Below are 23132 nucleotides of genomic sequence, written 5' to 3' on the forward strand. Positions count from 1 at the left end.
AAACTTTTTCCAGGAAGTGGAAACAACTGTCCAACACTGCACTGTTAATTATTTCCCTGTTAAATAACAGGAAATTACTGGCAGCAGGGTTACCATTATTTTCCTGTTATTTTAACAGTTAATTACTGTTAATGTTTTTTTACAGTGCACTCCCCGTAATTTTTTCAACAGGAATTTACTGTGAATCACAGAATAAAACAGGAAATAACTGGCAGCAGTGTTACCATTATTTTCCTGTTAAATCACCATTTATTTTGTTTCCATTAATTATGTTTAGCATAGTAACGTGTACCACTGATTGTTATAGACATATTCTAGCTTGAGTTAATACAAAAATAGGCATAATCCATCAGATAACACTTAAGTGAAAGAAAACAAATAGTTCCGTGTTGAAATTAACTTTTTTTTATTGTAATACAAACACTGAAAGGTAAATACATACAAATGTAGGCACACATGGATCAGACCAATCACAGATATCATGTTCATTGCTGACATCTGTGGTCGCTGGACGGAAAATAACAACTGTGTCTGTCTTAAACTAGCAAAGACACTTGCGTTTGGCTCTGCGCTGCGTCGGTGCAAGATAGGGCCCTAAACCTCAACATTTAATGTTCCCTGAACTGCTGCTAAAATTCAGCTAAAAAGACTCAAACCAAGGATATACACTGTGACTCCTGGTCACATAAAAATGTTACACATAGGCTCAGATTAATCACAAACAAATCTCATTTTCTTATGTTCATGGCTTAACAAGTAGCAAATACATTTTTAAACCCAAATACATTGTTCATTATAACAAAATACTGAACCTCAACACTTAGTGTTACCTAAACCACTAAAATTCAACATGTGTGAATACATTCAAACCAATATTTAACACTTAATGGAACTCTACATCAATAAAGAGCAATAAACAATAAAAACACTGTTACTGCTTAGAACACTAACCATTTTCTCAAAGCACACAATGAGGATCCTTTGCAAAGTCTTGGGGGTCTGTATACAGTATGAGAGAGAGAGCGAGAGAGAGATGAGTTCCATAATTTCAAATTTTTAATTCAAAATTATATCACATGACTTGACCTAACAAAAGCTAATTTTAGAAACAGAACACAAAACAGACAGAATAACATAAAATAATAGAAAGTGTGATGAGTACAATTCAAGAGAATAAAAGAACAAAAAAAGAATGGCAAAAGAGCATGAAAGAGGAGTTCAGCATTCTAACTTTGAAAGGCAGTTGAGAATGAACATTAGAATGAATTTCCCCAGCCTCCTGAGTCATTGCTGTTTGAAGATGTGTGTAATGTATACATCTTACTCACCATTTTCAAATGAAATCCCACTGAAAGTCCATGAGCTTGCGCAAGAGGCTGGCGACGTGTGAATTGACGGTTCTTCTTTTCTTCCCCTTTGCAGCCTTTGTTCCTTTTTCTGGGTTTATACCCACAAAGCATCTGAAAAATTATACACTGGTTAAAAATCTAGTAATTCACATAGACTAACAGCACAACAAAGACAACAAATGTACATGAACTATCCTCAACATGCACTATCTTCTTGCCTCTGTGAATATTGTAAGTTGCACTAAAACTTTCTAACTTTCTTTTTCGGGACGATTTCAACTTTCTAAATCAAAGTTAATTGCTGTGATGTATTTGGGAATGATGAGACAGTCGAGTTGCTTGGAATCGCCGTTTACTAGGGAACAGTAGCATCCATCAGGCAGACACGTTTCGCTTCAACTACACACCAGGGCATGCGCAGTGTACACCCACTTGAAATACGGCAAGCCCATTAGGACATCACATTACCTCCCTTTTTAGATTAAGAGTCACTAAGTACATTGTCCCCAAATAAGTACAGCAGTGCATCATTACTGAAAAATAACAACTATAAATATCATCTTAACATGATGAACTTAAACTTTGATGCCTTATTTCAATTGTAAACACCTTTCACCTGTAAACATTTGTTGAACTAAAGTTACCAATTAACCTCTTAGAGCAATAACTAATATGAGCAATTAGCCTTTATGAACTCCTTAATGTCACACTTAGTCTAGATAACGCTGCGGCGTTTTTTTGATCCGCAGTGAGCGTCTCAAAGGCACTGGGACCGGATCAGGTGGATCAGGTGGATTTGCCTGGTCTGGTGCCGTTGGCTCTGCCCTAGAAAAGTCCTCTACTTGTTCTGCTGGTGGAGTCGGTGGAGCCGCGTTATCAGGTGGTAGATCTAGAGGCTCTGGTGAGCTGCGTGGTCTGAGCTGGTCCCCGTGACGGCGGTATTCTTGGTCCGTTGCTTCATCTTGCACCCTGTATGACACAGGTCCCGTCTGCAGCTTGACCACTCCTGGAATCCATCTCGGCGTCCCCCCAGCAGTATTACGCAGATATACTTTGTCGGCCACGCCAAACTGTCACTCAGTGGCATGCCGGTCATGTTCTTCCTTTTGCCGGTACTGCTTTCTCCTCACTGTCTCTCCAATGCTTGGTTTTAAAAAGTCCAGTCTGGTTCTAACATGCCTCTTTAAGAACAAATCAGCAGGTGACTCACCAGTCGTGCTGTTAGGGGTCGTGCGATACCACAGCAAAAAGTGGGAAATCTTGTCTTCCATGCTGAGGTCCTCTCTCATGAGCTTCTTCATTCCGGTTTTAAAGGTGGAGACATACCTTTCTGCTAAGCCATTTGTGGCTGGGTGCCTCGGAGCACCTGTTGTGTGCAGGATTCCATTCCTCCTTACGAACTGCTGAAATTCATCCGACATAAAAGTTGTAGCATTGTCTGTGACAATTTGCTCTGGTACTCCATACGCTGCAAATAATCTCTTTAATCTTGTGATGGTGGCTGTGGAAGTCGCGTGTGCCATTCTGTACACCTCCAACCACTTTGAGAACGCATCAACCACCACCATAAACATGCCGCCCAAGAACGGTCCTGCAAAATCAATATGAAGCCTTTTCCAGACATCCCCTGGGAACTCCCAGGGGTGTAGCGGAGCTGAGCGTGGCATGTGTTGTTCAAGCTGGCACGTTTCACATTCTTTGCAGACTTTTTCAATGTGCGAATCAATGCTAGGCCACCAAACATATTGTCTAGCATTGGACTTCATTCTTACTATGCCGGGGTGCCCACCATGGATCTCTCTAAGTACTGCTGTTCTAAGTCGCATAGGTGTGACCACTCTAGTGCCCCATAGGACACAACCTTGCTCCACTGACAGTTCATCTCTCTTTCTGTGATACACTTTCATCTCATCAGGAATTTCCCTTGGCCATCCTTCCATGATGTACCTGTACAATCTTGAAAGTTCTTTGTCTTTTCTTGTTGCTCTAGCAATCTGTTTAGCGGTCAGTGGTACCCCCTCTAGATGTTCACAAATTAGCGCATCGATGTAAGCTGACATTGTCTCGGTTCCTGCATCTGTGGTCTCTGACAAAGGGACCCGTGACAACCCGTCGGCATTTCCATGTTTGCCTGACTGCTGGTAGACTATATGGTAGTCATATGCAGACAATATGATAGCCCATCTCTGTATCCGTGCTGCTGCCATTGTCGGAAGTCCCTTATTTTCCCCAAACAGTGTCAATAGGGGCCTATGGTCTGTGACCAAATTAAACTGCCGCCCCCACAGGTACTGGTGAAACTTTTTCACACCATACACTAGACTCAGTGCTTCCTTCTCTATTTGGGAGTATTTTTTTTCTGCGGGAGACAGTGTTCGAGAAGCATAAGCTATTGGGCGTTCTTCCCCATTAGGAGCTGTGTGTTGAATCACTGCTCCAATCCCGTAAGCAGACGCATCACATGCAAGGGTGAGTGGTAAGTTTGGGTCGTAGTGTACTAACACTTTATCACTAGTCAAAAGTTCTTTACATTTGTTGAATGAGTCCTGTTCAGGTTTACCCCATTTCCAGGTGGTTTGCTCTTTCAGGAGCCTGTAGAGAGGTGAGAGCACAGTGCTCTGCCGTGGCACAAAACGGCCGTAGTAGTTCACCAGCCCCAGGAAAGCACGTAATTCCTTGACATCAGTAGGTGCTGGTGCCTCATGTATGGCTCTCACTTTGTCCTTAGATGGGTACACTCCTTTTCCGTCCAGCACATGACCTAGATATTCAACCTGGGTCTTGCCAAACTCACATTTAGACTTTTTAACCCTCAGTCCATGTTTTTGTAATCGACGTAAGACGTTGTCCAGGTTCTTTAGATGCTGGGCCTCATCTTTCCCCATCACCAGGAGATCATCTAGGTAAACCACGACATTGAGGTTCTTCATCAAGTTTTCCATAATCCTCTGGAATATACTGACAGCAGAGTTGACCCCAAAACAAAGGCGATTGTAAACAAATAAACCTTTCTGGGTATTGATAGTTGTGTATTTCTTTGAATCTTCATCAAGTAGCACTTGCTGGTATGCTGAGGCTAAATCTATTTTTGAAAACAACTTTCCCCCACTGAGTGTTGCCAACACCTCTTCTATACGCGGTAGGGGATATACGTCAGCGTTAGTAGCCTGGTTCACAGTTACTTTGTAGTCGCCGCACAAACGGATTGTGCCATCTCGTTTAACCACAGGCACTACTGGAGCAGCCCACTCACTGTGCTTTATTGGGGAGATGATATTCTCCTTCTCCAGCCTTTCTAGCTCTCTTTCCACTCTTGCTTTCATCGCAAACGGCAGGGGGCGGGCCTTATGAAATTTTGGAATTGCATTGGGCTTCACCGAAATCACTGCCCTGATGTCCTTTAATGTTCCAAGTTCGTCCTGAAACACATGACTATATCGCTCCAGCACCTCAGAAAGTGCTTTAGGTGCCGGCATTTTTGCATTTTGACTGACCCTTTTGATTGTTTTCCAGTCCAATTTAATTTTTTTTAGCCAATTCCTGCCACAAAGTGAAGGTCCATTCCCTTGTACTACAACTAGGGGCAGGTCAGCAGATTGATCTCCATAAGTAACTCTGACAGTAAACTGCCCTTTTACTGGAATAGCTTGGCCCGTGTAAGTCTTCAGCGTGACATTACTGCCCTCTAGCGGTACATGTGCAAAAGTCTTTTTGTATACAGCCTCTGAGATTATGCTGATAGCCGCCCCCGTGTCTATTTCCATCGGAAGATATTCTTTATTTACTTCAAAATTTACTTTGAATGCCTGCCCATCCCTTTCATTTACGCTAAGCACTGCTCCGGCTTCCACTTCCTCTTCTGCATGCACATAGCTCGTGACTTGTCGTTTGCTTTGCCTCTGCGCCCCCTTTTTGTTATACACCGATTCACTGGCCCTACACGCCTTTCGGATATGTCCCAGCTTCCCACATGAATGGCAAGGACTGTTCTTAAAATAACAGTCCCTGGCATTATGGTTTTTGCCTTTACACCTGTGGCATTCCACGTGTGTTAAACGCTTAGCCCTTTGTTCTACCTTGTGAACAGAGACGGATGCATCATCGCTGTGTCTCAGCTGTTGCGCATCCCGCTGGGCTGTTTCCATGTTGAGCGCGACTTCAAGGGCCCTAGAAAAAGTGAGACCATCCATGGAGAGCAATTTCCGCTGGCACGCCTCGGCACGGACACCGCTGACAAACTCGTCGCGCAGAGCTTCATCCAGACGGTCTCCGAAATCACAACTCAGCAGAGAACTGACTGACCGTTTCCTTTGTCTTCTGAACACATTTCCGGAACCTGAAACGCTCAGCGACGACCAGCGGTTTGGGTTCATAATATCCTTGAAGGATTGCCACAACCTCCGGAAAAGTTTTATCCTTTGGCTTCAGGGTTGAACTAAATTCCGCAAAAGGCTGTATGTCGAAGCACCAATCGCGCTTAGCAAGGTCGGCACCTTCTTATCCTCTTCAATATCATGTGCGTCGAAAAAAAGTTCCACGCGCTCTGCATACGCTGACCATTGCTCAATTTCAGGTTTAAACTCGTCCGGTCTTGCGAAGCTCGCCATCTTTCTGTTGCTTACGCGCTCAAAATCCGCTTTACCTCGTCGCCAATTATGTGGTGTATTTGGGAATGATGAGACAGTTGAGTTGCTTGGAATCGCCGTTTACTAGGGAACAGTAGCATCCATCAGGCAGACACCTTTCGCTTCAACTACACACCAGGGCATGCGCAGTGTACACCCACTTGAAATACGGCAAGCCCATTAGGACATCACAATTGCTAAATCCCATCACCAGACCTGTTGAAACCATGCTTGAGCCACAGCTAGGCCAGAAAAAATGCAGGTGTTAACAGACAATATCTTACCTCTGGATGAATTCAAGCGTGCAGGCTGTCTCCTCCTGGTACTGTAGGTTAAAGATGTAAAAACAGGAAAAAAAAGACGCCAGCCCTGTCACAAAGGTGGACTGGATCCCTTCGCAAACGATTTGGCCCTCAAGGCTGAGCATCCAGCGCTGGAAGCGGCTTCCCGTTTCTCCTGAAACAGAAACGTTTTAACTGTCAAATTTCTGTTTTAGTTTTCACTTTGAATACAGTTTAGTTTGATACCATTGAATTCACTACATACAACACTAAAGCCAACTGTCTTATCTAAAACCAACTTACCAAGAAGTATCAGACGAGGAGTTGCAGGTATAAAGTGAACTCTCAAGGTCAGCTGCAGTGGCATACATCTAGGACATAGAACAAATTAAACACAATATTAATGACATAAGACTACCACTGAGTGAGATAGGTAGATATATAGATAGAATGAGAGATGGAGAGACAGGAAGAGATAGATTGTATTTATACAGTCTTAGACCAACTATCTAGCATCATAAACAGCTATCAGTAAATAGATTTATGTTAGCCGTTTGATTTTCAGGATGAATCTGCTTTAACCAGACGTGCACATGGCAAGAATGCCACACAAACTTGACAACGGGAATGCTACTTAAACGTTATAGGCCTAACGTTAGCCTATTGTTTATATATTTAGATCGTATACATAAATGGACATTAAAATAAGCGCATTGTTTCTAAAATTAATGGACAAACTATCGAAATGTTGCTAGCTTGAATCACCTTGGCTCATTAGCAGTTATTCATGTGGTGTAACGTTTAGTATAACGTTACATCAACATCACTGATAGATGTTAAAACTATGCATGACTTTCAAAAAACTCTTTAATCTCACCGGATTATTGTGATTTTGGTCGATGTAACCACCGCGATCTTCCGACATGGATCTCCGTGTTCGTTGCTTGCAGGTTCAAATGCCGCCTTCTACGCTCCTTCCCAGAATGCAAAAAAAATACTGTATGAACATGTTATTTCAGATAGTGGCGCCAAATAAAGTGCCGCCTACCAGCGTGCTGCGTGTCATACGGAAATTTACACGGTGTTCAGAAATAACAGGGGAGACACACAGACACAGAGACACACACACACACACACACACATTGGGAGCGCAGTTCCTCAACTAAATGTATAGGCCGTCTCGCGTAAAATCCAGAGTGTATGGTATGGTTGCATTAATAAAAGGGTATTACACCCACGATAACAAAACACATTTGCGTATGCGCAGAAAACACCGCAAACTTTCTTATTTCTGTCTTATTTCTGACTATGCAAGATTATTCTTGATAACATTTGCAGTAGAGAAATTAGGTGTTTAATTTGTCTAATCTTCATTCAGTAAATGCATACAATATTTAGTTTGTTAGTAATGGATTGCACCGTCGACTATTGATTGAATCAGTCGTTGTTTAGCAACCTAAAAAAAAAAACTAAATGAAATTCCTAACTTCTCCACTGATAAATAATAACTTTTTTATAATAAGCATAAAATTGCATATCAGCATTTATCTCCATAACGTTACATACCAGACCATCTAACTCTATCCGACATCTTGAATTTTCGATTTTGCGGTTAAATAACAAAAATGAGGTGTTATTTAACATATATTTACTAAAATTAACAGTAAGGCGCAGTTATTAAGAATAACAGGTTAATCATGTTGAAATTTGGGTGTAAATTAACAGAAACATTTAACAGTGTGCTGCTAACCCACTGCTGTTTTCTTATCCTGTTTGCGCCACAGAATGCAAAATGCTGTGTGTGTGTGTGTGTGGTCCATGTATATAATACATTGTGGGGACTAAACGGGAAATACAATTTCATAAAAATCTGTGACTGCAATCAAAAAATAAAAAAATATATATATTTGTCCCCACATATATGAGTACATGCATCGGGGGCGTGTAGTATCGCTGTCACCCGAAGATCGCTATTCACATTATAAATAGCCGCATTAGCGCGTATTGAAATCGCATTCGCATGGTAATTTGATGAACAGCTCAACCAGGGCCGGATTTAGCCAGCCCCAGTAGGGGGTGCATGTAGAATATTGGGGGGGGCGAGTGTGGGTGAGCTTCTCTAATCATCTATGCAAAGAAAACTATACTAACTATGCTGTCGTCATATCAGTCCCCCTATCCATATCTCTATCTTCTCATTTGATCCATTTGATTTGCCTTACAGGTTTTATGTTTGATGCTCTACCCTCTGCATTTACCCAGGCTTGGGACCGGCACAAATAGGACACTGGATTGCAAAAAAACAAACAAAAAAAAAAACATAAATGCAGCCTCAAAAGGGTGCAATCATTGCACCCGTTTGAGGCTGCATTTATGTTTTCTTTTTTTTTTTTTTTACTTTTTAAATGTGTCTGTCTGTCTGCTTTTGTCTGATTGTCTGTCTGTCTATCTATGTACCCTTTCATTTTTTTGTCTTTTATTTAATTTATATATTTTTTTATTTCTTTTTTTGTGTATTTTTTGTCGTTTTTATTTCTTAGTTCTGTACACAGCATGGCTTATAACAATCATTAAAGCATCAGTCGTCTGCTTTTCTGTGCAAAAAGACTAACAAATGCATCCATATCTAGGCCTATGGTTATGGCCTTCTCGTGAGCCAGAATAACTAAATTTCTTTTTCTTTCATGTAGCATAGTGCGGCGGAAGGGAGTAAGAACACGAGACAAAGTGGAGAAAGAGCTCTCGCATGATGCAGATGATATTCCAATCACAAGGGAGGTCACATACATGCGATGGAGCTGAGGAAAGGCATTCTTATAACCGTGTAGATATTTGCAAACGGTGGAGAGGTCTACAAACTCTACATTGCCATAATGATCAGTCTTTTAAAATTCTTTTTCCAACATTATTTTTGCTACAAGAATCTCATTGGAAAGTTTGTCACTGTCACTTCCCGCCATTTTTTGCAGAGGACTTAACATGGCAACATCCAGAAAAGAGGGAGATTGAGGTTGAAGGCAATTAACTGCTTTCATGAGATCAAGATTACTTTTGGAGAATCTTGTCTCCATCCATGTTGAGAAGAGCTCTCTTCAGAGCCTGGCAAGGAGTCATGGAGTCGTCTGCATGGCCTACAGTGGACATAGTGACACTATCTGTGAGCAGTGAGCTCATTGTTCTCTTTCTTTTAGCACCTGGTGCAGGCATGCTGGTTAATGCCTCGCTCTCCTCATCTCTCATCTGCTTCAAAGCCCGCAGAGATGCACTGACTACTTCTGAAGCACAGCACAGGTCAACAGAATGAGCCTGCAGCATAACATTTGCAGACGTCAACGAACCCAGAACTTTTAGGAGAAATTTTCCTATTTCAAAGAAATTATGCCTCCTTAACATTATCAATAACCCTGATGCCTCTGTACAGATATCAATAGCAGCGGCTCTGTCCTCTGCAACTTCTGACAGGATACTCATAATAGCATCCTGATTCTCCACAAGGCACTTGGTCACATCATGATGGCTTGTCCACCTGATCTCCAACAGTCGTTTAAGGGAGGGAACATTATAGTTCTGTGACACATAATGACGGTGAAAAAAAAAAGGGCCAGGCGCCCTTTTGCACATGGCTCTGCTTGCATTGCATGGACCACTGCCAAGTGCAGCTGGTGGTTATAGCAGTGGATATACTGTAAGGAATATCCTTTCCTACCTTCTTTTGCAATAAGGCCTGAACCCCACCCCTGACTCCACTCATGACAGCAGCTCCATCATGGCACTGACTGATAATTTCAGCTGCTCTATAGCCTGAGTCAGAAAGATGCTCAAGAATTTGGGTGGTAATAAATTCAGCATTTAACTGACTGAGGTCAAGCAGACCAATCAGGTGTTCCTCTGGAATGCCTTTAGAGACAAATCTAACCATGACGGACAGATTCTCCACATTGCATCTGTCCCTAGTTCCATCACTTTTAATGCAAAACCCAGCGTAATCTGCTTTGTCATAATTATCTTTGATCTTTTTTAATACCATTTTGGCCAGAGTATCAATAATTTCGTTTTGTATGTTGTGAGAGGTGTATTTTGCATTTAGTGGGATGTGTTTGTTTATTTCATTAAATTTGGGGTCCTTTGCTAGTGTGTAGTCAACCATTTTTAAGAACAGTCCTGCAGAGAAATCATCTTCATTTGAGCTCTCCATACTGCCACGAAGTGGAAGTTCATTTACTGCTAGGAACTGAACTACTTCTCCAATTGTTTTTATATAATATCTATTTTTTTCCATTTGTGCTGGCCCTAATAAATTACCAATAGTTTCCCCTGTGGCCTCTCTTTGGGACATTTCAGACCAGGCTTTTGCATTTTTTATGTGGCATTGACTTGATGCGTGCTTTGTGAGTCCCTTGTCCTTTTCCAATGCCGTTTTCCAATTATTAAATCCTTGTTTTGTAAAAACCAAATCCCTGTCATTGTTCCCGCCAAATTTACGACATGGGAAACAAAAGCACGCATCAAGCTTTGCTGAATATTCGAGCCATGGTCTCCCGCAATACCAGCCTGGGCAGAATGAGCGTGCGTTTTTACCAAAATTACACTTGGGGAAAACAAGAGCTATGGGTTGTGAGGGTGCTATGGTGTTCAAGCCTATGTCTACATCATCCGCAGCGGCCACTGGACTGCAAACGGTGGGGGCAGCGGGGGCTGTGGTGCTTGTGCAGCTAGAAAAACTTGTACTGGTACTGGACCGGGCACAATGGTTTGTGGCGAGTCCACAAGCAGTACCACCCGATGAGCCGGGACCGGGTAATGATTCTGTCTCCACTGCTGCTAAATCCGTAGCACTGCTGCTGGCAGCTCCGCTGCTACTGCTAGGTTTAGCTTTAGCAACCAGAAATCTGTGCATTGTCGACTCGTTACTTGATTCACTTCAACAAATTGTAAATGAGTGAGGAGAAAGAGAAAGAAGATAGAGAAGAAGAACAGAGTTATAGTAATTAAATAATTCCGGTGAGAGACCGCGAAAGAAAAGTTATTTAGAACGATGTCTTTTTTTTTTTTTGAGTTTTGAGCTCTGTCGTGCCGTGACTGTGAGCAAGTGAGACGAGCAAGCAAATGAAGTGAGTAGCCACACCCTCCCTACATCTACCAATCAGTAGCTAGTTTGAAAGCGAGCAGAGAGCGCTCTGACCATTTTACTTAAAGTTTTTATGAAATTCGGAATTTTGCATGCCTTCACGTTTGGGGGGGCAGTCACAGCATTTAGGGGGGCATTGACCCACCTTGCCCATGCCTATGTCCGGGCCCGCTGTCCATAAATATTATAAACAGGATCGATGACAAAGGGCAGTCCTGGCGGAGCCCAACCCGCACTGGGAACATGTCCCTGACCTCCATGCACTGTTGAGAAGGCGTGTCAGCCACGACAACCCCACAACATTCATAATCCCAGCCCGATTCTCCACCCAGCGGTGTTCGCGGGTGACATCACCGCCACTTCGTTTAAGCGGATGCCCGAAGACCGTTCGCCCACCGCTTCGCTGCCCAAGCCTGAGTCAGCCACATGCCCCTTCACCGGGACGCGCCTGGCCCTTAAAGGGGCCAGGGCCATTAAGGACGCTATCCCGCGGGTTCCGTGGTTTCGGAAGCGGGCAGCGCCCCCCGTGGCTCCTGAGACTGCAGCGCCCCCCGAGGTTCCTGTGCCGCCTGCTCCAGCTGCACTACCCCCTGCTGGCCTGGAGTGGGTGCCCCCTGCCCAGTCCCCTGTGCAGACTCCAGTGCTCCCCGTGACTCCCGCGCCTGCAGAGGCACCCGTGTCGTCTCCTGCTCCTGCGGCACCCCCAGAGGCGCCTGTGTGTGCTCCTGAGGCGCCTGCTGCGACCCCCAAGGTCCCCGTCGCCCCTGTGTTGCCTGCTCAGCTCCTCGAGGCCCCTGCTCTGTTCCCCAAGGTACCTGTGATGCCTGCAGCGCCCACTGAGGCTCCTGAGCCAGCGGCTGCTGCACCTCCCAAGGCCCCGGTCCAGGTGGCTCCTGAGCTCCCCGCAGCCCCTGAGCTCCCAGCTCAACCCCCTGTGGCGCCCCCTGCTGGCCATGTGTCGGTAGTGCCCGCTGTGGCGCCCCCAGTGACTCCCGTGCTCCCTGTGACTCCCGTGCTCCCCGTAACTCCGATGCCTGAGCTACCAGCTCAGTCCCCTGCTGCTGCTGCAGCTGCACCCCCAGTGACTCCCATGCCTGCAACTGCGCCCCCAGTGACTCCCTTGCCTGCAGCTGGCCGCACGCCGGAGGCCGCCGCTCTGCCCGCGGCCCCACCTGAGGCCGCCGCTCCGCGTGTCCAGCCCGGCTCGCCCGCGGCCTCACAGGCTGTGGCCCCTGAGCTCCCCGCGGCCCCTGAGCTCTCAGCTCAGCTCCCCACGCCTCCCGAGGCCCCTGTCCCCGAGGAGGTCCCGGACTGCTGCACTGATGCTCCTCCCTCCATAGTGGAGTCGGAGGGGGAGCTTGAGTGGGACCCCTTGGGGATTGCCTTGTTTCTCCCGTGGCTTCCCCTGTGACTGCCCCCGTGACTTCCCCTGTGACTCCACCCCCGTCACCCCAGTGTGACAGACCCCGGCCGGGTCCCCGCCTCTCAGTCTCCTGGAAAGGGCGGGGACACCTGCGTCGGGCCCGGGTCCCGCCCGCCCTGCCCCCTGGCTCGCCCGTTCGGCCCCTGGCTGTCGCTCGGTGGCTGCCTGCGGGTCCTCCGGCTCTGGGTCGGCGGTCTCCTCCGGGCTCCCCCCCCGGTGCCTCGGTGCCGGTCCTCGGCGTCGCCTCCGTGTCGGTCGCCTCCGGGCCCCCCTGCTTCGGCGGGGCGTCGGACGGCGCCTTCGCCGGCCCCGGCTGCGCCGTCGCCTGCCGCGGCTTCCCCCTCCTGCCTGCCTTCGCCGCTGTTCCCTCCTGCTCCCTCCGTGTCCCCTCCGTCTCTCCCTCGTCCCGTTCCCTCGACCCCTGTGTGGTTCCCTCCTGCTCCCTTCTCTCTCTCTCGCCTGCGGCCCCTCCGGCCGCTGCCCGTCGCCCGCCTGGGTTCTTTCGGGCTCCCTTGGTTCCTCCTCCCTTTCCTTCCGTCCCGCCTGTTTCTGCTCCTCGTCCCTCTGTGTCTCCTCCATTCCCTTCTGGTCCCTTTGTCCCTCCTGTCTTTGCTCCTCGTCCCTCGGTGTCTCCTGTGTTCACTCCTCGCCCTGTTGTTCCTCCGTTTTCTGTCCCCTCTGTGTCTCCCTTCTTGGTCTGCCTGTCTGCGTTCCCTGTTTTGTGTCAGGTCTTGTCGTTCTTCTTGTCTTTGTTCCTGTTCTGTGTCTCTGTCCTGTTTCCCTGGTCTCGTCGATGTTTTTGATTTTTGTCTTCCAGGTCCTGTTCCCCGGTTTCGTCTCGTCCGTCGCCTCCTCCCGGGCACGCCCGGTGTGCGTGCCTTTGGGGGGGAGTTCTGTCATGCCCCGCTCCGTCCGATCCTGATGTGTGCCACGCCCCCTCGTTAACCGCATGTGGATTCCCCGTGTTTACCAGCTGTTCCTGATTGTTGTCATTAGTCCATTGTATTTAGAATAGAATAGAATAGAATGCCTTTTATTGTCATTATACATTTTTTACATATACAATGAGATGAAAAGCATCTCCTTGGGTCAGTGCTCAACATATACATATAAAATATAAAAAGAGAAGTAGTTAACGCAGCAGTGTTACGGATTTAGCAGCAGTGGAGACAGAATCATTACCCGGTCCCGGCTCATCGGGTGGTACTGCTTGTGGACTCGCCACAAACCATTGTGCCCGGTCCAGTACCAGTACAAGTTTTTCTAGCTGCACAAGCACCACAGCCCCCGCTTCCCCCACCGTTTGCAGTCCAGTGGCCGCTGCGGATGATGTAGACATAGGCTTGAACACCATAGCACCGTCACAACCCATAGCTCTTGTTTTCCCCAAGCGTAATTTTGGTAAAAACGCACGCTCATTCTGCCCAGGCTGGTATCGCGGGAGACCATGGCTCGAATATTCAGCAAAGCTTGATGCGTTAAAACTAGGTTAAATTAGGTATAAAATATGTATAAAAATAAGCAATGTAAACAAATAGAAAGTATTAAAGTGACAGTGTAATATATCTTATTGCACTAGCATATGTATATAAAGTGAACGAATGCACAATTTCACATTGACCGGATTGTTACACAGTGATAATATATAATAAATAGATGTGGTTTTTTTTTTTTTTTTTTAGTGTGTAGTAGGGGGAGTGATTGTTTTCTGTGTGTATTCAGTGTGTGTACAGTGTGTGTTCAGTGTGTGTTCAGTGTGAGTATGGCTCTAGGGAAAAAACTGTTCCGGAGTCTGTCTGTCCTAGTCCTGATGCACCTGTAGCGTCTTCCTGAGGGCAACAGGTTGAACAGATCAGAGCCAGGGTGGGATGTGTCCTTGATAATGTTCCTTGCTCTGCTGAGGCAGCGGGAGGTGTATATATCCATAAGAGAGGGGAGAGGGCAGACGATGATCTTCTGGGCAGCTTTGACAACTTTATGAAGCCTCTCCTTATCTGCCATGGTGCAGCTGCCGTACCACACTGTGATGCAGTACGTCAGGAGGCTCTCAATGGACGAGCGATAGAAGGTCAGAAGCAGATCCTGGTTGAGATTCAGCTTCCTGAGAACTCTCAGGAAGTGGAGCCGCTGCTGTGCCTTCTTGACGACCTCTGTGATGTTCTCGGTCCATGAGATATTGTCCGAGATGAGGACCCCTAGGTACCGGAAAGTATGGACCCTCTCCACGTGTTCACCGTTGATGTATAGGGGGGTTAGGTCGATGCCGTGCCTCCTGAGGTCAACAACGATCTCTTTAGTTTTCTTGGTGTTCAAAGTCAGATTATTCTCTGAACACCAGGCCTCCAGCTTCAGGACCTCATCCCTATAGGCTGCCTCGTCTCCCTTAGAGATGAATCCGACCACCGTAGTGTCGTCGGCAAACTTGACGATGAGATTGTTGTTGTGGGTCGGACTACAGTCGTGGGTGTAGAGGCAGTATAGGAGGGGACTCAGCACACAGCCCTGTGGGGATCCGGTGCTCAGTGTTTGGGTGGAGGAGAGGTGAGGGCCGAGTCTCACAATCTGGGGCCGGTTTGTAAGGAAGTCCATAATCCAGGCGCATGTGGAGGGGGGGAGGCCAAGAGTGACCAATTTGGTAGTGAGAATATCCGGGATGATCGTGTTAAATGCAGAGCTATAGTCCACAAAAAGCATCCGAACGTAGCTATGCCTCTGTTCCAGGTGGGTCAATACAGAGTGAAGGGCTACAGCAATGGTGTCTTCTGTGGACCTGTTTGAGCGATATGCAAATTGGTAGGTGTCGAAGCCTGGGGGGACCAAGTCTCTGATGTGTTGAAGGACCAGTCTCTCGAAACACTTCATGATTACTGGCGTGAGAGCCACGGGACGGTAATCATTAAGGCTGATGATGGGGGACTTCTTCGGGACTGGTATGATGGTGGCTGATTTTAAGCATGATGGAACGACTGCCTGGGCCAGGGAGAGGTTGAAGATCCTGGTGCAGATGGGTGCAAGCTGATGGGCGCACGCACGGAGCACCTTCCCAGGGACACCATCCGGGCCAGCAGCCTTTTTGGGGTTTACTGCCAGAAGTACCCTACTGACATCATGCTCACTCAAGGTAAGCGATGTGGTGTAGGAGCTGGGTGAAAATGGGGGTGAAGATGGGGGTATGGCTGGAGCTGATGATTGTTGCTGTCTTGGTGTATCGAATCGAGCAAAGAAGCTATTTAGCTCCTCTGCTAGCAGCACATTCAGGTCTCCAGTAGTCACATGACATCCTCTGTAGTTGGTGATATCATGTATGCCCTGCCACACCTCCCGTGCATTGTTGCTGCATAGATGAGACTCTATGCTCCTCTTATGGTCCATCTTGGCTTCCCTGATACCTTTTTTCAGGTCAGCTCTAGCAGCACTGTACTGAGCACTGTCACCTGACCTGAAGGCAGCATCGCGGGCCTTGAGGAGCAAACGGACCTGTCTAGTCATCCAGGGCTTCTGGTTGGGGAAAACTCGGATGGTCTTAGTTACAGTCACATTTCCGATGCAGAACTTGATGTAGTCCAGCACCGTTCCTGTGAGTGTCTCCAGATCCTGAGGTTCGAAGATGTCCCAGTCTGTGCTGTCAAAGCAGTCTTGAAGTGTGGTGAAACACAAAGTTTACACAAAGTTTAGTCCGCGTTTCCGTTTGTTTCCCCAGTCCGGTCATTGATGTGACGTTGTAATGTTGGGTGCTTTGTGCTCTGTGTTTTGGATTAAACCCCTTATTCCCCGATCCCTGGCTTTTGTTCGCCTGCTTTCCCTATCCGTGCTGCACGTACCGTGACAGAAATAGCTCTCTCGTTCACCGGGATAAACTCCGTTGTTAAAGCACCGAGCTGTGGGGACACCAATAGCCCCACCCCAGCCCGGCGTTGCTCACCCGCCGCAACTCCAGAAGAAAAGAACGTCCAGCCCCTCTCCAGGAGATCGGTTCCAGAACCCACGCTATGTGTTGAGGTGAGCCCGACTATATCTAGTCGATATTTCTCAACCTCACGTACAAGCTCAGGTTCCTTCCCCACCAGAGAGGTGACATTCCATGTCCCGAGAGCCAGTTTTGTTAGCCGAGGATCGGACCGCCAGGGCCTCCCTTGGCCACCACCCGATCCACAATGCACTGAACCCCTGACATTCCCCTTGCGAGTGGTGGGCCCACCTGGGGAGAGTCCCGCGTGCCTCTTTCGGGCTATGCCCGACCGACCCCACGGGCTAAGGCCCGGCCACGAGGCGCTCGCCAACGGGCCCCTCCCCCAGGCCTGGCTCCAGGGTGGGGCCCCGGTGACCCTAGTCCGGGCGAGGGAAATGAAACTTTGTTATGATTCATTATCATGGGGTTCTTTTGGATTTCTCTTTGTCTGGCCCCTCCCCTGGGACCTTTTTGCCTTGGGAGACCCTACCAGGGGCAATTGCCCCCGACAACATAGCCCCCTCCACCACGATAAGGTGGCAATCCAAGGAGGAGCCTCTATTGAAATTTCCGACCTAATTTTAAAATCAAAGTCAACTACTTGTCAGCTTGACCCTCTCCCTACTACTTTGGTGAAAGCCTGCCAACCTTCTTTGTCTCCTTTAACCCTTTGGGGTCAAGGGGTAGGAAACACACTTTCACTGACTGGGGCATGATCACACATTTCTTCAAATATCATAAACTTAATTCATGGCAAATAAATTATTTCTTATATATTTGTTTTGCCATTACACTCATCTTTATTTTAATATACACTCACCTAAAGGATTATTAGGAACACCATACTAATACGGTGTTTGACCCCCTTTCGCCTTCAGAACTGCCTTAATTCTACGTGGCATTGATTCAACAAGGTGCTGAAAGCATTCTTTAGAAATGTTGGCCCATATTGATAGGATAGCATCTTGCAGTTGATGGAGATTTGTGGGATACACATCCAGGGCACGAAGCTCCCGTTCCACCACATCCCAAAGATGCTCTATTGGGTTGAGATCTGGTGACTGTGGGGGCCATTTTAGTACAGTGAACTCATTGTCATGTTCAAGAAACCAATTTGAAATGATTCGAGCTTTGTGACATGGTGCATTATCCTGCTGGAAGTAGCCATCAGAGGATGGGTACATGGTGGTCATAAAGGGATGGACATGGTCAGAAACAATGCTCAGGTAGGCCGTGGCATTTAAACGATGCCCAATTGGCACTAAGGGGCCTAAAGTGTGCCAAGAAAACATCCCCCACACCATTACACCACCACCGCCAGCCTGCACAGTGGTAACAAGGCATGATGGATCCATGTTCTCATTCTGTTTACGCCAAATTCTGACTCTACCATTTGAATGTCTCAACAGAAATCGAGACTCATCAGACCAGGCAACATTTTTCCAGTCTTCTACTGTCCAATTTTGGTGAGCTCGTGCAAATTGTAGCCTCTTTTTCCTATTTGTAGTGGAGATGAGTGGTACCCGGTGGGGTCTTCTGCTGTTGTAGCCCATCCGCCTCAAGGTTGTGCATGTTGTGGCTTCACAAATGCTTTGCTGCATACCTCGGTTGTAACGAGTGGTTATTTTAGTCAAAGTTGCTCTTCTATCAGCTTGAATCAGTCGGCCCATTCTCCTCTGACCTCTAGCATCAACAAGGCATTTTCGCCCACAGGACTGCCGCATACTGGATGTTTTTCCCTTTGCACACCATTCTTTGTAAACCCTAGAAATGGTTGTGCGTGAAAATCCCAGTAACTGAGCAGATTGTGAAATACTCAGACCGGCCCGTCTGGCACCAACAACCATGCCACGCTCAGAATTGCTTAAATCACCTTTCTTTCCCATTCTGACATTCAGTTTGGAGTTCAGGAGATTGTCTTGACCAGGACCACACCCCTAAATGCATTGAAACAACTGCCATGTGATTGGTTGATTAGATAATTGCATTAATGAGAAATTGAACAGGTGTTCCTAATAATTCTTTAGGTGAGTGTATATTGTAAATATGTCAGATTTTTGTTAAGTTTGAAATTTGACATCAAAGTATAGACATTGCAAAATGCAGTTTGGAACACTTGCAGAAACATTATAAAAGTACATAGTAAGCAATGCTGGCAGTTGGTTTTGATCCCAGATATGTGATCACCAAAGTCTTGGCTACATGAAGATGACTAAATGGTGTAGATGCAACATTCATTTGGATAAATAAATAAGAAAAACCTAACTCATGTCACTATTTCTGGCTCCTTTCATTGAATATGTAGCAACTTTCATGTGTATGAATGAGCCATTGTCACCTGGCCACGTCCCCAACCCCCTTTTATGGCGCTGAAGGGGATGTATCTGGATCGCGTTTCACCGTTGCGCTGTTAATCAAATTACCATGCGAATGCGATTTGAATACGCGCTAATGCGGCTATTTAGAATGTGAATAGCGATCTTCGGGTGAGAGCGGCACTACACGCCCCCGATGCAGGTAAAACAAAGTAAGATGACATGTTTTAATTTTCTGCCGATTTAACCTAATTAAAAAAACTTTAATACTTCCAACAATGGACGTTTTGAAAAGAAGACAGATTACGGATTTAGCCAGCGTTTTTTTCATGATTCTACATTAAGATTTCAGCGAGATATAAACTGAAATAGACGCGAAAAGTATGCGATGTCGCCGACGACATACTCGACCCCAGAGAGTTAATTACTTCCATTATTCAGTCTTCTCTTACTACTGGTATTGTTCCTTCATTGCTTAAATCAGCTCCTTTACTCAAGAAACCCGGTTCAGATCCCACTGAATTTCATAAACTTTGTCCAATTTCTAATTTGGCTTTTCTTACAAAAATTAACTAAAAATAATCTTTATGAGCAATTTCAATCAGGTTTCCGTTCTCTGCATAGTACCGAAACCGCTCTAGTTAAAAATAACTAACGATCTTCTTATGGCAGCTGATTCTGGACTATTAACTATTCTTACTCTACTCAGCACCATTTCTCATGATTTTTTATTTCAAAGATTAGCTTATATTAGTGTTACTGGTACACCACTCAATCTTATCTCTCTGATTGTACTAAGTACATTCAGATGGGTTCTTTTAAATCTAGGTCATGTTCAGTTACTACAGGGGTTCCTCAGAGTTCTGTCCTGGGGCCCCTTCTGTTCATTATATATTTGCTTCCTCTTGGTTATATTTTTCGCAAATTCAATATTAATTTTCACTGCTATGCTGATGACACCAAACTTTACCTTTCTTTTAAACCTACCTCTACTCTTCCCCCTAGCACCTTCTCTAATTGCTTATGTGAGATTAAATCTTGGTTCACTTCAAATTTTCTTAAATTAAATGGTGATAAAACTGAGGTTCTCCTCTTTGGTAGAAAATCTTCCTTACTCAAAGTAGACAGTTGTTGTTTAATATTGATAATTCCATCGTTTCTCCTTCCCCTTTGGTTAAAAGTTTGGGTGTCACCTTGGATGGCACGTTGTCTTACACAGCTCATATAAATAATGTTACTCGGTCTGCCTATTTTCATCTTCGAAATATAAATCATCTTCGTCCGTCTCTTTCACCAAACTCAACTGTCATACTTGTTCATACTTTGTTCACAACACAATTATGTGATTGTAATTCTCTTCTGTTTGGTCTGCCTTTAAAATCTTTACACAAACTTCAATTGGTTCTGAATTCAGCTGCTCGTATCATTACTAGAACACCTTCTACTAATCATACTACTCCTGTTCTTCAGGAACTTCACTGGCTTCCCATTATGTATCGCATTCGTTTTAAAATTCTGCTTTTGACTTTTAAGGCTATCCATGACCTCGCTCCATCATATTTGTTGGATCTTATTCAAATTAATATACCTTCTCGTTCCCTCAGATCTTCAACATCTATCCATCTCGTAGTTCCATACACTCGTCTGACTACAATGGGAGGTAGAGCTTTTAGTTATTCTACAGCCTATCTGTGGAACTCTAGCCCATTGGACATCCACATGATTGACTCCATTAGCACGTTTAAAAACTCATTTTGTAATGGTCTTGTCATGGTGCCCGATACCAAACTCAACCATCAGCCAAACTCCTTTCACAAGAGTCAGGATTACTCACTTCTTCCTTTATTTCCATGTGAAATGGAGTGAAACTGACAAAACAGAAACAACTCAGAATTAGCCGAAAGGCTAACAGAAAAGTGTCTCAGTTGCCCTCAGCTGCATACATTAATAGTACAGCAACAATATTATTACATACGGATAAACAATTTGAATACTGAACCGTTCTGTTGTTTAACATAAGATATAGCTTAACAGCGTGCTAATTAGCTTATCGCATAGCAAACAATGAGAATCCTCGCAGCACTCAGACATTTCCATAACTAATTCAAGTAAACATAAGTCAACAAGCACAAAGTTATTTCCTTTCACATAAGTGAGCATAAATGTGGATTATAACGTATAAACTGCTACTTACAGGCATTGCTTCGAAGAAACTTAAACTAAAATGCAGCACTCATGAAAGACACGTCTGTTTGGCTGCTCTGCCACTAGCAAAACCAATATAGCGCTTACAGAATCCAAAGCAACTGCAGTTCACAAAACGCCAATAGGTGGCAGCAAAGTTCCACATAAAAAGGATATTCACAGTTCCTACTGCCTGAAGGGCAGTACACATTTGTTCAGGTTGGCATATGCAGTTTAATTAATTTTTGTGCATTTTAATTGTGTAATTTGTAGTTTTGTGTATGTTAAATCTTATTATGTTTTATTATGTATTTTGTATACTGCTGTGTAAAGTGACCTGTTTTGAAAGGCGCTGGAAATAAAATGTATTATTATTATTATTATAAAATAACAGACTTATCAAGACTATATCAATGAGTTCTCATGTTTGGCATTGGTCAGAGTAATTTTGTTTGGGAAAGAATCCATAGGAATGTAAGAACAAAAAAATGATATACAAGAAAACTGCATTATTAATTTTATGTTTGTTATAATATTTTTATTAAAAAATAAATAAATGGATGTTTACTCCACAGAGCTTCCCTGTCATTGTAGTTAAGAACCAAGCTATTCTCACAGTGAATAGCATGACTGTCACCATGGATACAGCATATTCCAAATGAGCCTTGTAAATTACATATAATTTTTCTTTGCTTTTATCCAAATTCTAATATAATGGATTGGCTGAACATGAATAAGTGATTTTTCCTCTTCAGTAATCAAGCAATAACAGCTTAAAGATAGATAGATAGATTGGTTGATTGATTGATTTAAGGAGATTTTAGTGCAACCTATAAAGATCAGTCAAAGCATTCCTTAATTTTGATTCCATGGAATTCACCAGAAAGACTTTAAAACATCTGCAATGGCCAGCAGAAATGCAGTTCCACAGTCTGCATTCATAATTGTGCTCTGTGCAGTATAGTGTGGATGAGAATTCTAAGTGTCATAATAATGACCTTGGCCTTTTGTTATGCTGAAGGGGCTCAAGACTATTTGCAGATGCTAACAAACTAGGTGGCACTAGTTCAAAAGTAGAGGTAAACCAGGGGGGTATTCCAGAAAGCAGGTTATGTGACATACCCGGGTAAGTTTAAGGGTAAGTTAGTGGATAACCTCATCTTTCGGTTCCAAAAACGGAGGTTAACTTTCTGGGTATGTACGTAACCATAGCAGCTTACTCTCTGAAGATAACCTGCTACTGAGCAAGTTATGTTCCAGGGTCAGTTTGTTGCAGAAGGTTACTGAGCATGGCGTGCCCTTTTGATGACGATCCTGTGGACATGGAGGCACAAATTATACAAGGTTTTTTTCGCCGGGAGAGAGTTATAAGACCATGTATTGATATCTTTTCATTTCCTAATGATTATTTGAAAAAACGTTATCAGTTTTCAAAAGAATCGTTCATTTACTTAACATCTCTTGAAACCGCATATTGCAAATGTCACAAACCCAAACCGCGGGTCTGCGCTTAGCACAGAAAACATTCTGTACATAGCACTTCGGTTTTTTGCGTCAGGGCATTTTTTGTACAATATGGGCGACGCAGAGCATGTGGGAAAGGCAACTGTGTGTAGAGCCGTTCGCACAGTATGTCTGGTACTTAACGCTTCTTACACACGTTTGTACAGTTCCCTGTCCATAAAGCTCTGCGTGTTATTAAAGAGGAATTCCACAGAGTGGTAGGTTTGTCCTTTGTAGTAAAATCTATGATGCATATTTAATATGTAGTCATACTATTTATATCTATACATGTATTTATCCTGCACACACACACACTTGATACTTCCATATATGACTTTCTATTTCAGGGTTTCCAAATGTAATTTGGAATACATG

The 23132-nt window shown here is 44.9% G+C and overlaps 1 long non-coding RNA gene across 2 annotated transcripts; it reads right to left on the bottom strand.

Moving 5' to 3' along the window:
• Positions 1 to 389: 389 nt before the first annotated feature.
• On the bottom strand, positions 390 to 21327 carry LOC140578726 (uncharacterized). 2 transcript variants are annotated; one of them, XR_011983000.1, is made up of 6 exons: positions 21265 to 21327; positions 7133 to 7229; positions 6559 to 6626; positions 6259 to 6430; positions 1329 to 1460; positions 390 to 999 (listed from the first exon to the last, which is right to left on the bottom strand). It is a non-coding gene; the product is annotated as an uncharacterized lncRNA (long non-coding RNA). The 2 variants fall into 2 exon arrangements; XR_011982998.1 differs by lacking the exon at positions 21265 to 21327 and having other exon boundaries at positions 7133 to 7317.
• Positions 21328 to 23132: the final 1805 nt, after the last annotated feature.

The sequence above is a fragment of the Paramormyrops kingsleyae genome, chromosome 1 (assembly GCF_048594095.1).
Source record: "Paramormyrops kingsleyae isolate MSU_618 chromosome 1, PKINGS_0.4, whole genome shotgun sequence".
In the NCBI taxonomy this organism is placed as follows: domain Eukaryota; kingdom Metazoa; phylum Chordata; class Actinopteri; order Osteoglossiformes; family Mormyridae; genus Paramormyrops; species Paramormyrops kingsleyae.